The sequence below is a fragment of the Scyliorhinus canicula genome, chromosome 14, assembly GCF_902713615.1.
Source record: "Scyliorhinus canicula chromosome 14, sScyCan1.1, whole genome shotgun sequence".
NCBI lineage: Eukaryota > Metazoa > Chordata > Chondrichthyes > Carcharhiniformes > Scyliorhinidae > Scyliorhinus > Scyliorhinus canicula.
Window position 1 is genome coordinate 110,908,628 of NC_052159.1, and position 12,591 is coordinate 110,921,218.

Sequence of the window (12,591 nt, forward strand, 5' to 3'; positions counted from 1 at the left end):
AGTTTGTTCATGTGGGGATTCACTGAACATGTCCTGCACGTCTACCTTCTATCTGGGGATAAGTGACTTGTGGAGTGTGCCACAATTTATTTGAGTTTTGTGAGGATGTAGCCAGTTGGTTGTTTGAACCCCATTCTGGAATTTGATGGCAATAAAAGTGTGTTCAGAACATGACCAAAATAGATTGATTATCAATCTGAAAATTATTAATATGCGTATACAGGCGGTAAGAACGGGAGTCTCCTGCTCAGCCAGAACCTACAGAAGGCAAGGCAAACCACTGCAGTACTTTGCCAAACATAACCATGGATTCACACATTAAAGTTCAATTACAATAATGATCTTTATTGTCACAAGTAGGCTTACATTAACACTGCACTGAAGTGACTGTGCAAAGGCCCTGGTCGCCACATACTGGCGCCTATTCAGGTACAGAGAGGGAGAATTCAGAAGGTCTGTCGGGACTTGTGGGAGGAAACCGGAGCACCAAGAGAAAAGCCACACAGACACAGGGAGAACATACAGACTCCGCACAGACAGTGACCCAAGCGGGAATCGAACCTGGGACCCTGGCACTGTGAAGCAATAGTGCTAACAACTGTGCTACTGTGCCACTCATGGTTGTCAACACCCTCTTAGGGCATGGTACCTGAAGAGAGACAAAAAGAGATCTAGTAAGGTAGATAAATGGGAACCAGCAGAGATACCATACTTGGAATTCCAAAAAACATTTGATAAGTTGCCACAAAAACATATGTTTTTGTAAGATAAGGGCTTATGAACTTCAAGGTAATGTAATAGCAATGCTGGAGGGTTGGTTACTGGACAGGAAGCAAGGAGTAGGGATAAATGGAAAGGTTACAGGTTGGTAGGATCTACCGATTGGAGTGCACAAAGATCAGAGCTGCGGCCTCAGCTATTAACAATCAACATTAATGACATGGATGGAGATAACAAGGATATTATATCTAAACTTTCTGATACTACCAAGCCATGCGGAATGTTAGCTGTGAGGAGGACACAAAGGCTGAAAAGAAATATAGATGGGATCAATGAGTGAATAACAAGCTGGAAGACGGAATATAATAGAGAAGTGTGTAATTATTCACTTTGGCAGGAAGAAATTAAAAGCAGAATTTTGAAAACACCTGAAACTTGTGAGTGCAAATACTCCTAGACTTATGGGTATACTCGTTCAGGGACATAGTTAGCATACAGATAAAACAAGCAATTTGGAAGAAAAATGAAGCATTCACTTCTATTCCAAGATGATCGAAGTACAAGAATAAGGAGGTCTTTCTGCAATTATTTAGCAGGTTTGTGGTACCCCTCTGGAGAATTGTGTGCAGTTTTGATCTCCATATCTAATAAAGTTTATGCAAGCTTGAAATGGGAGAGTGGAGCTTTATTAAATTGGTTCCTGGGATGAAAAGTTGCCCTTTGATGAAATGTTGAGGAAATTGGAGCCTACTCTCTTGAACGTGGATAAATGAGAGGTTATCTTAATGGATCATTCTGAAGAGTTTTGACAGGGTAGGTACTGAGAGTTTGTTTCCCCTGGCTGAGGAATCGAGAACAGGAGCATGCTCTCTGGGTAAGAGTTTGATTATTTGGGAACAAGATGAGGAGAAATTTCTTCACTCAGAGGGCAGTGAATCTTTGGAATTTCCAACTCCAAAAGATTGAATATATTCAATGTTGAGATTGTTAGATTTTTGGCATTTCACGGAATTGAGGGATGTGGAGATTGGGCAGGAAAGTGAAGTTGAGATAGAAGATAAACTATGATTATATTGAATAGCAGAGCAGACTCGAGGAGTGGCATCATCTACTCCTACCCCTCTCTTGGGCCGGAGGATTCTCCAATCCCCCGCTGGGTCGGAGAATTGCCGGGGGGGCGGCGTGAATCCTGTCCCCGCCGGCTTCCGAATTCTCCGGCGCCAGAGATTTGGCGGGGGCGGGAATCACGCCACGCTGGTCGGTCGCCACTGGCAGCAGCCTCCCCGGCGATACACCGGCCCACGATGGGCCGAGTGGCCGCCTGTTTTCTTTTGCCGGTCCCTCCGGCTTAAATTAGAGTAGGTCCTTACTGGCGGGGCATGGCGGCGTGGGCGGCCTCCGAGGTTCTCGGGGGGGGGGCGCGGGGATCTGGCCCCGGGGGTTGCCCCCACGGTGGCCTGGCCCGCGATTGGGGCCCACCGATCTGTGGGCGGGTCTGTGCCGTGGGAGCACTCTATTCCTCCGCGTCGGCTGGTGTGGTCCTCCGCCATGGCTGACACGGAGATGATCCCCCCAGCGCATGTGCTGGGATGACGCCAGCACACGCTGGCGCTCCCGCGCATGCGCCAACTCGTGCTGGCGGCAGAGGTCTTTCGGCACCAAGCCCCTTCCCCACCGGCCGGCGCTGCGCAAACCACTCCGGCGCCGGCCTAGCCCCTGGAGGTGTGGAGGATTTCGCACCTCTGGGCCGGCCCGACGCCGGAATGGTCCATGCCACTCCTCGGTGCTGGGACCCCCTCGCCCTGCTGGGTAGGAGAGAATCCCGCCCCTTATATTTTTAATGCCAATGCACCTTTACAGTGTGCTGTATCTTCCGGATGCTCACGGTGGAAGCGCTTCCCCACCATGGGGTTTCCCAGTGGCAGGGGGTGGATTCAATGGGAAATCCCATTGACAGCGACGGACTAGAAGATACGGCTGCCGGCCAATGGTGGGCACCTCACGCCGCCGAGAAACATACTTCAGGGAGGCCAGAATCCAATGAGTCAGTCGTGTGTACCATTACAGTGGAAGTGAAGAGGTGGGGGGGGGACTGGAATACCTCAGCTTTATTCAGTTCTGTATGGAAAACCTACATATATGGCTTCGCAGTGAAATTGAGGACTACCTAACCGTGCACATACAAAGCACAAATCTGACTGACTGGGTAGCCCTGAAACTTTAATTTTGTAATTTTGGTCGCTACTTAAAAAAAACACTTTCTATTTTTTCCCGGGTGTACACTGGCCCAGGCGCACACTGTGCTTCTTCTCGTAGCTTACCTCAGTGGCCACTGTGCATTGTGTGAACTTCGGGATTCTCGGGGCGTTTCAACAATGCACGACATGGCAATCAAACCTGAATCTATTCTCACTAAGATGCAGGATTTACTGGATAACCATCTGGAACAGGAATGCCGCCTGATTATGTCCTCCTTACACCGAACAACCTGAGGCCAATTGTACCACACTTTGTGCTGCTGTGCTCAGATCAGCTAACTGAGAACAGACCTTTGCTTCTTCCTAATCTGCATAAATGCTGCCTGGAAAACCCTTGGGGAGCTGATTTGTAATAAATGAATCATTCTTGGAACAACTCTATAACATCAACCAAAATAACCAGAGCTGCATTTCTCCCTCCGCTCTTCAAGGCATTCTGGAAACATTTCTTTTTTTTTTGTGAAATTTCAAGTCCCCAATTCATTTTTCCAATGAAGGGGCAAATTCTAGCATGGCTAATCCACCTAGCCTGCACATCTTTTGGATTGTGGAGGCGAAACCCACGCAAACACGGGGAGAATGTGCAAATTCCACAAGGTCACTGACCCAGAGCTGGGATCGAACCTGGGACCTCGGCGCCATGAGGCATCAGTGCTAACCACTGCGCCACCGTGCTGCCCTCTGGAACATTTCTGTATGTTCTCCACTTCAACGTGCATTCTTTGATAAATAAGATTCCGAGACACTTGAATTGTTTCCAGAGCAAATCTGGAAGGAAACCTTCAGAATAATTTTGCAGCGTCATTCTCACAACGCTCTATTTATGCAAAATATGTGATTGGGAGCACAGTGCTCCTCACCTGCGGTTGACAGTGCATTGAATGTTAAGTCTGATTATCAGAGGGAATGTCAGGATGTGAGAGGGTAGGCAATTTTGGTCAAAATAAAACATGTAGGCTGATTGCTATTATTCAGAGATCGGGATATTATTTGCTAACACGTAAGCCTATCATGTATTTATATTCTTGAATAATTAAAACACATTCAAGTATTTATTCAGGATCGGTGACGATTCCTATGGATTAAGAATGTTATATAAAGGGCAGTAAGGGGGCACAGTGGTCAGCACTGCTGCCTCATGGCGCCGAGGTCCCAGGATCGATCAGAGCCCTGGGTCACAGTCCATGTGGAGTTTGCACATTCTCCTCCTGTTTGCATGGGTTTCGCCCCCACAACCCAAAAACATGCAGGGTAGGGGGAATTGGCCATGCTAAATTGCCCCTTAATTGGAAAACATTAATTGGGTACTGTAAATTTAAAAAAAAGGGGGGGAAAAATAATATTATACATTGTGTTTTATTTTTTCAGCTTCTGTAAATTTCCTTTCACTCTCTCACACTTAATACGCTTCACGTCACCCTCATTCCAAGCTGCCCCATTTTAAAGGGCATTATTGCCCTGCAAGCTTAAAAGAATATTTAACTCTGCCATTTACAAAGATGCAGCTATGAAACAGCACTGCAGTGAAACTGCCATCAAGAAAATGTGTGGAAAAGAAAGGAGATAGGATCAGTAAAAGATAGCTTTAACATTTTGAATATGAACGTGCACTTACAGTGCAATGACATCACCAAAAAAGATTTTCATTGTTAGCCCTGTGCTGCTTTGAACATTGTCATGGCAACACAATGTCGTGTTATTCAGCCTGGGGTAACACGGACTGTAACTGGACGCAGTTATACTGGAAAGCAGACACCAAACTTAGACGCTGGTTCAATACAATTTATTGAACGTCTGTAACAGTGCACACAGCTTGCTGTGGTTTGTCACTCTACTACTCTAAGTGTGTTAACTATAACTAACTAGACCAGACTGGCTCTGAACCACGTGTAGAAGGTGCTAACTGATATGTACGCCCTGACTGTCACTACAGTTGTCACCAGTGGAAAAGAGACGGAGTGCTGATGCGTCGTGTGTTTTATAGTGGAAACCCCCCCCCTCTAGTGTTCTGTCTGGTGATTGGTTGCGTTCTGTCCTGTGTGTTGATTGGCTGTACTGGGTGTCTGTCACTGTTTATCTGTATCTCATTATGTGCGTGAGTGCATATCATGACATCCCCTTTAAAAAAAAATGTTGGTTGCATAGAGCATATACGACAGTATATACAGGTATAACTATTTACAATAATGACGAGTGAATGAATATGTACATGGAAGGTGTCTAGCATGCAGATACAGAACAATATGTACAAGATAAATGTCTATAAGTCCAGTCTTTGGGGCTGGCGTCGGATCCTTGTCGACCGCCTGAGAGGTGGAGGTGGGGACGACGGCCCCTTGACAGGCGGGATTGCAGCCAGACTGGTGGCCACGTGGAGCGAATTGTCCGGAGGAGGCATAACAACAGCTGGAAAGGTGAGATTCGGTGGTGGGAAGGCAAGTTTGCGTAGTGCCCTTCTGTTGCGTCTGACAATGGAGCCATCAGCCATACGAACCACAAACGACCTGGGAGCAGCCTGTCGCACAACAACAGCTGGGGCTGACCAGCCTCCATCAGCTAACTTGATGCGAACAGCATCTTCCGGAGAGAGCACAGGCAAATCAGTAGCATGATCATTGTTTGTCAGCTTTTGCCGGTTCCTGCGTTGCTGCACCTTTTGCAGCACTGGAAGGTGATCCAGGTCTGGTAGGTGAATGGCCGTAACAGTCGTCTGCAGCTCTCTATTCATAAGGAGTTGTGCCGGAGACATACCGGTGGACAGATGGGTTGCCCTGCATGCCAGCAGCGCAAGGTTGAAGGCAGAAGCCGAGTCCGCAGCCTTGCAGAGCAGTTGCTTTATGATATGGACCCCTTTTTCGACCTTTGCGTTAGATGTTGCACGTTTTACTATGGGCGTAAAACGCGTTTATTGGAGTGTATTAACACGCCTCCGAGTTCGACGTGTGCTTAACACTACTAGGCTCTGTTCTATGTAATTATTTAGCTCTGGAGTCGCCAGTTGCCGTATAGGCAACGTCACAAGTATTCCAAGGTCAAGTTCAAAGTAATAAAGACGATACACCGATTAGTAAAGTTCAAACGATCAATATTTATTATACAGTTATAATAAATACTCATGCACACACTAAGAGACTAAGCTATAACTAAACTTAAGCAAACAGAATACTTATCTAACAGGAACAGGCAAGGTCAGAGAACGAGGCCTTCGTCCTGGTCTGGCACTGCAGCCTTCAGCAAGCGTTCTGGTACTTGGGAGTCTAGTGGGCTTGGATCGCGTAGCGAGCGTTGAACTTACGGTTTCGGCGGCTGGTGCTCAACGGCTGGAGTCAGGATGCAAGATGTCAGTCAGAGCCGGAGCACGGGTTTAACAGACCGGACAACACGAGGTCCCTATCTTTTATAGGGGTTCCATTGTCCTTCCCTCTTCTCGGGCGGGCTCTACCTATTGGATCAATTTCTTATCGATACTGGATTAATTCCCCAATGCGAGGGGGTCTCCGTGATGGAGGGGGCGTTTCTTATGTCCTTTTGTTTGGAGGTTTCTGGTGCCTCGATGTCTGGGTCTTGATTAGAATGTGTCCATTCAGAACCAAATGTATCTATTGTGTGGGTGTTCAAGTCTGATGGCCTCATTAGCATGCAAAGCGTTTTGCCATTTGCACCTAGCTAAGGTCTTTTCACCTGAGCCCAAACTGGTTTCTGCTGCTGCAGAATGCAAACTGCTCTTTGCAGACTGCTGTTCTGGCTAAACTGTCTGTTTCCCAGCAGTCTTCCATTTTAGTTTGGCTCAGTGTTCATTTTGCGTGGCCAGCATGGCTACAGACTGCGGATAGTGCGGACTTCAGGTGATGTGTTTGAATTGGTACAGCTTGGCGAAATTGGACACTCTTGGCTGTGGAAGCAAGGACCATTGTCACTCATGACTGTGAGCGGAATACCATGCCTGGCAAACTTCTCCTTGCAGGACTTGATGACCGTCCTTGATGTGAGGTCTGATAGCTTCACGACTTCCAGGTAATTTGAGAAGTAATCTATGATGAGCACATAGTCACGCCCATTGGCATGAAAAAGGTCGATTCCCACCTTAGACCACGGAGAGGTCACGATCTCGTGTTGCTGGAGTGTTTCTTTGGCCTGAGCAGGCTGGAAATGCTGGCAGGTCGTATAATTGAGGACCATGTTGGATATGTCCTGGTGATTCCAGGCCCTGTGCCTACATTTTTTGACACCGAGTCTCCCTCGTAGATTTGTTTGAGCACTAAGCTCTAGAGGCTGTGAGGAATAACGATACGATATAGCTTGAGGATCCCCTCAACAACTGTCAGGTTGTCCTTGACATTAAAGAACTGAGGGCATTGCCCTTTCTGCCAGCCATTTGCAAGGTGATCCATTACCCGCTACAGAAGAGTGTCCTTGGCTGTCTCTTCTCGAATGTTGACCACTCTTTCATCTGAGGCCGGGAGGTTGCTGGCAGACAGTTGCACCTGTGCCTCAGTTTGGCAGATGAAGTCTACCTGTTCACAGGGCGAGGTGATGGAGCGTGACAGGGTATCCGCAATTATTAGCTCCTTGCCTGGTGTGTATACTAACTCAAAATCGTACCTGCGGAGTTCAAGGAGAATGCGCTGAAGCCTGGGTGTCATGTCATTCAAGTCCTTCTGAATGATATGGACCAAGGGTCTGTGGTCAGTCTCTACTGTGAAGTTGGTAGACAGTAGACATAGCCATAGAACTTTATAATGTCGGTTAGGAGGCCCAAGCACTCATTTTCTATCTGAGCATACCTCTGCTCAGTAGGAGTCATGGCCCTTGACGCATAGGCCATCCAGTGGAGGCCTATGATGATGAGTCATCCTTCTGGAGGAGCACCACACTAATGCCGTCCTGGCCGGCATCCGTGGAGATATTCATCTCCCTCTCCAGGTCAAAAAACGCTAGTACCGGAGCCGTGGTGAGCTTTGCCTGCTTGATGGGTGGGTAGCCACTCTGCTTGATGGGTGGGTAGCCACTGGAATGCAGTGGACTTCTTCACCAGATGCCTGAGAGCCGTGGTGTGTGATGAGAGGTTGGGAATGAACTTTCCCAAGAAGTTAACCATACCCAGGAAGCGGAGTACTACCTTTTTGTGTTCTGGGTCTTCATGGTGTTGATGGCCTTGACTTTGTATGAATCTGGTTGCACACCCTGCTGGGATATTTGATCGCCCAAGAACTTGATTGATGACGTGCCAAAGGAGCACTTGGCCTTGTTCAACTTGAGGTCGTTTGCATGGATGCGTCAAAATACTTGTTTGAGACGAGATATGTGTTCCTCAGGGGTCGTGGACCATATGATTACATCATCTACATAGACACGCATACCCTCAATGCCCTCCATCATCTGCTCCAAGATCCTGTGGAAGATGTCAGAGGCTGAAACAATGCCGAACGGCATGCGGTTATAACAGTACCTTCCGAAAGGTGTATTAAACGTGCAGAGCTTCCTGCTGGACTCATCCAGTTGTATCTGCAGAAACCACATGATGCATCTAGCTTCGTGAAGAATTTGGTGTGTGCCATCTCACTGGTTAGTTCCTCCCGCTTCGGGATCTGGTAGTGTTCCGTATTATGTTCCGGTTAAGATCTTTGGGATCTATAAAAATGCGTAACACACCTGATGGCTTCTTCACACAGACCATCGAGCTGACTCAGTCGTTTCGCCACTTTGGAGATTATGCCCTGGGCTTGGAGCTCCTGCAGCTGCGCCTTTAAATGTTCCTTCAGAGGAGCCGGCACCCGGCGTGGTGTATGGATCACAGGCGTGGCATCAGGGCTGAGTAGGATTGTGTAGCAAGACGGCAGCGTACCCATTCCACTAAACACCTCCAGATATTGTGCCAGGATGTCACTAATGTCAGCCTGATGATCCACATTGGCAGAGGACATGGCATGGGCTCGCTGCACGAGATTGAGTAGCTTGCATGCATGGGCACCAACCAGGGATGCCTTGTCAGGCTTGATGATTTTGAATCGCAGTGTGGAATTGATGGTCTTGTCCTCGCCGTCGGCAAAAGTGAACAAGTTGAAAATTTGGATGGCAGTCGACAGGAGCAGTGCGATGTTTCTGGCATCGGATGCATTCTCGAGGCCCAAGGCCTCAATGTAGAGACTGAACCTCTTCTTGAAGACCCTCCAGTTGGCACCGAGATTGCCGGAGATCCATAGCTGTGGAGGGGCCTGGATCTTCTCCATGCCGCTGGAAGGCACTTGCTGGTCGTCACTGAATCATTCAAGGTAAATTACTTAGATAAAGTAGACGACTGGTACCATATCGTGTTATTCACCCTGGGGTAACATGGACTGCAACTGGATGCAGTTGTACTGGAAAGCAGACACCAAACTTAGACGTTGGTTCAATATGATTTATTGAACTTCTGTAACAGTGCACACAATTTCTGTGGGTTGTCATTCTACTACTCTAAGTGTGCTAACTATAATTAATTAGACCAGACTGGCTCTGAGCCACATGTAGAAGGTGCTAACTGATATATACACCCTGACTGTCACTACAGTTGTCACCAGTGGAAAAGAGGCAGAGTGCTGACGCCTCATGTGTTTTATAGTGGGAAACCCCCCCTCTAGTGTTCTGTCTGGTGATTGGTTGCGTTCTATCCTGTGTGTTGATTGGCTGTACTGGCTGTCTGTCACTGTCTGTCTGTATCTCATTATGTGCATGAGTGCATATTATGACACACCCAAGTGACAGTTGGCCTCTCCAGAAACAAACCACTCCAGGAATTCATTGCTTAAACATCAGTGCTCTGGACTCTTTTTTCCCTCCCTGCACACAAGTATAAAAAAAGAAGGCATCGCATACGAATAGTTATGTGTTAATGACAAGGTAATGTGTTTTTGCGATGTTCACTGAGGACTAAATATTACCCTGGACACTAGATCTAAGTCCTCTACTCTTCTTCAAGATACACGGGATCTTTTATCTCCATTTGCAGACAGGATCTGGTCTCAACTGAAAGATGTCACCTCTCACATTGAGTTTGGGCTCACCTGGCTGGAGTGTGATTTTCTTCAACTCTGGGGCGAAAATGCTGCCAATGTCTTTTTGCGTAGTCCCTTGGGATTGGGGATGACTTGTGTCCATCCCAGTTTGATGTGTTCAGCGATGGCTGATCAGTCCTATCTGCAACCTGCAAACTCTGCCACATGTGGATTAGGCAGGGCTTAGTGAGTTGTTTGGAGCATTTCTAATGAAGTGTCCCAAAGTGCTTGGTGCCTTCCCAAGTAAATCTTCTCTATTTTAGTCACTGACAAGCCAGGGTCTCCGATTTGAGTGGATGTTTGATCTCTTCTGGGATGTTTTGAAGACAAACCTAAAGCATTTCATTGTCCTCCTGGGAGTCTCCTATCACGACTGAGCTTTGAGTAGAGCAGCTCCTTGAGGAACTGGCTCAAGGAAGGACAGGATTGGCTGCAAAATATTCCTGGGTATAAGGTTTTCAGAAAGTATTGGAAATAAAGAAAAGATGGCGGGATGGCGGTATTGGTTGAGGAGAGCATTGCAATGCTCAAGAAAGAGGATGTCCCAGTGGGTTCAAGGACAGAGTCAATTTGGCTACGGCTATGGAACAAGAAGGAAACTATTACATTGCTCGTTGTAGCCTACAGGATAGAATAGAACTTTATTGTCCATGAAAAAGTCAAATTTTTCCTTTGGCTTCACCCCTAATATAACAATAATCATACAGCCATTAATTCAAAGCAGTACGCATTTCATGTACCTACATTCATACATTTGTGCATATATAACATTCAACCATACCATATAGATCGCCAACTAGTGAGAAAGACATAGTAGAGGACAAATCTTCAGCAAAATTACAGAGGTGCAAATGATATGGAGTAGTTCTAATGTCTATGTCTTCTATCATAAGAACATAAGAACTAGGAGCAGGAGTAGGCCACCTGGTCCCTAGAGCCTGCTCCGCCATTCAATTAGATCATGGCTGATCTTTTGTGGACTCAGCTCCACTTTCCGGCCCGAACACCATAACCCTTAATCACTTTATTCTTCAAAAAACTATCTATCTTTACCTTAAAAACGTAATGAAGGAGCCTCAACTGCTTCACTGGGCAAGGAATTCCATAGATTCACAACCCTTTGGGTGAAGAAGTTCCTCCTAAACTCAGTCCTAAATCTACTTCCCCTTATTTTGAGGCTATGTCCCCTAGTTCTGTTTTCACCCGCCAGTGGAAACAACCTGCCCGCATCTATCCTATCTATTCCCTTCATAACTTTAAATGTTTCTATAAGAATCCCCCTCATCCTTCTAAATTCCAACGAGTACAGTCCCAGTCTACTCAACCTCTCCTCATAATCCAACCCCTTCAGCTCTGGGATTAACCTAGTGAATCTCCTCTGCACACCCTCCAGTGCCAGTACGTCCTTTCTCAAGTAAGGAGACCAAAACTGAACACAATACTCCAGGTGTGGCTTCACTAACACCTTATACAATTGCAACATAACCTCCCTAGTCTTAAACTCCATCCCTCTAGCAATGAAGGACAAAATTCCATTTGCCTTCTTAATCACCTGTTGCACCTGTAAACCGACCTTCTGTGACTCATGCACTAGCACACCCAAGTCTCTCTGCACAGCGGCATGCTTTAATATTTTATCGTTTAAATAATAATCCCGTTTGCTGTTATTCCTACCAAAATGGATAACCTCACATTTGTCAACATTGTATTCCATCTGCCAGACCCTAGCCCATTCACTTAACCTATCCAAATCCCTCTGCAGACTTCCAGTATCCTCTGCACTTTTCGCTTTACCACTTATCTTAGTGTCATCTGCAAACTTGGACACGTTGCCCTTGGTTCCCAACTTCAAATCATCTATGTAAATTGTGAACAATTGTGGGCCCAACACGGATCCCTGAGGGACACCACTAGCTACTGATTGCCAACCAGAGAAACACCCATTAATCCCCACTCTTTGCTTTCTATTAATTAACCAATCTTCTATCCATGCTACTACTTTACCCTTAATGCCATGCATCTTTATCTTATGCAGCAACCTTTTGTGTGGCACCTTGTCAAAGGCTTTCTGGAAATCCAGATATACCACATCCATCGGCTCCCCGTTATCTACTGCAGTGGTAATGTTCTCAAAAAATTCCACTAAATTAGTTAGGCATGACCTGCCCTTTATGAACCCATGCTGCGTCTGCCCAATGGGACAATTTCTATCCAGATGCCTCGCAATTTCTTCCTTGATGATAGATTCCAGCATCTTCCCTACTACCGAAGTTAAGCTCACTGGCCTATAATTTCCTGCTTTCTGCCTTTTTTAAACAGTAGTGTCACGTTTGCTAATTTCCAATCCACCAGGACCACCCCAGAGTCTAGCGAATTTCGGTAAATTATCACTGGTGCATCTGCAATTTCCCAAGCCATCTCTTTTAGCATTCTGGGATGCATTCCATCAGGGCCAGGAGACTTGTCTACCTTTAGCCCCATTAGCTTGCCCATCACTACCTCCTTAGTGATAACAATCCTCTCAAGGTCCTCACCTGTCATAGCCTCATTTCTATCAGTCGCTGGCATGTTATTTGTGT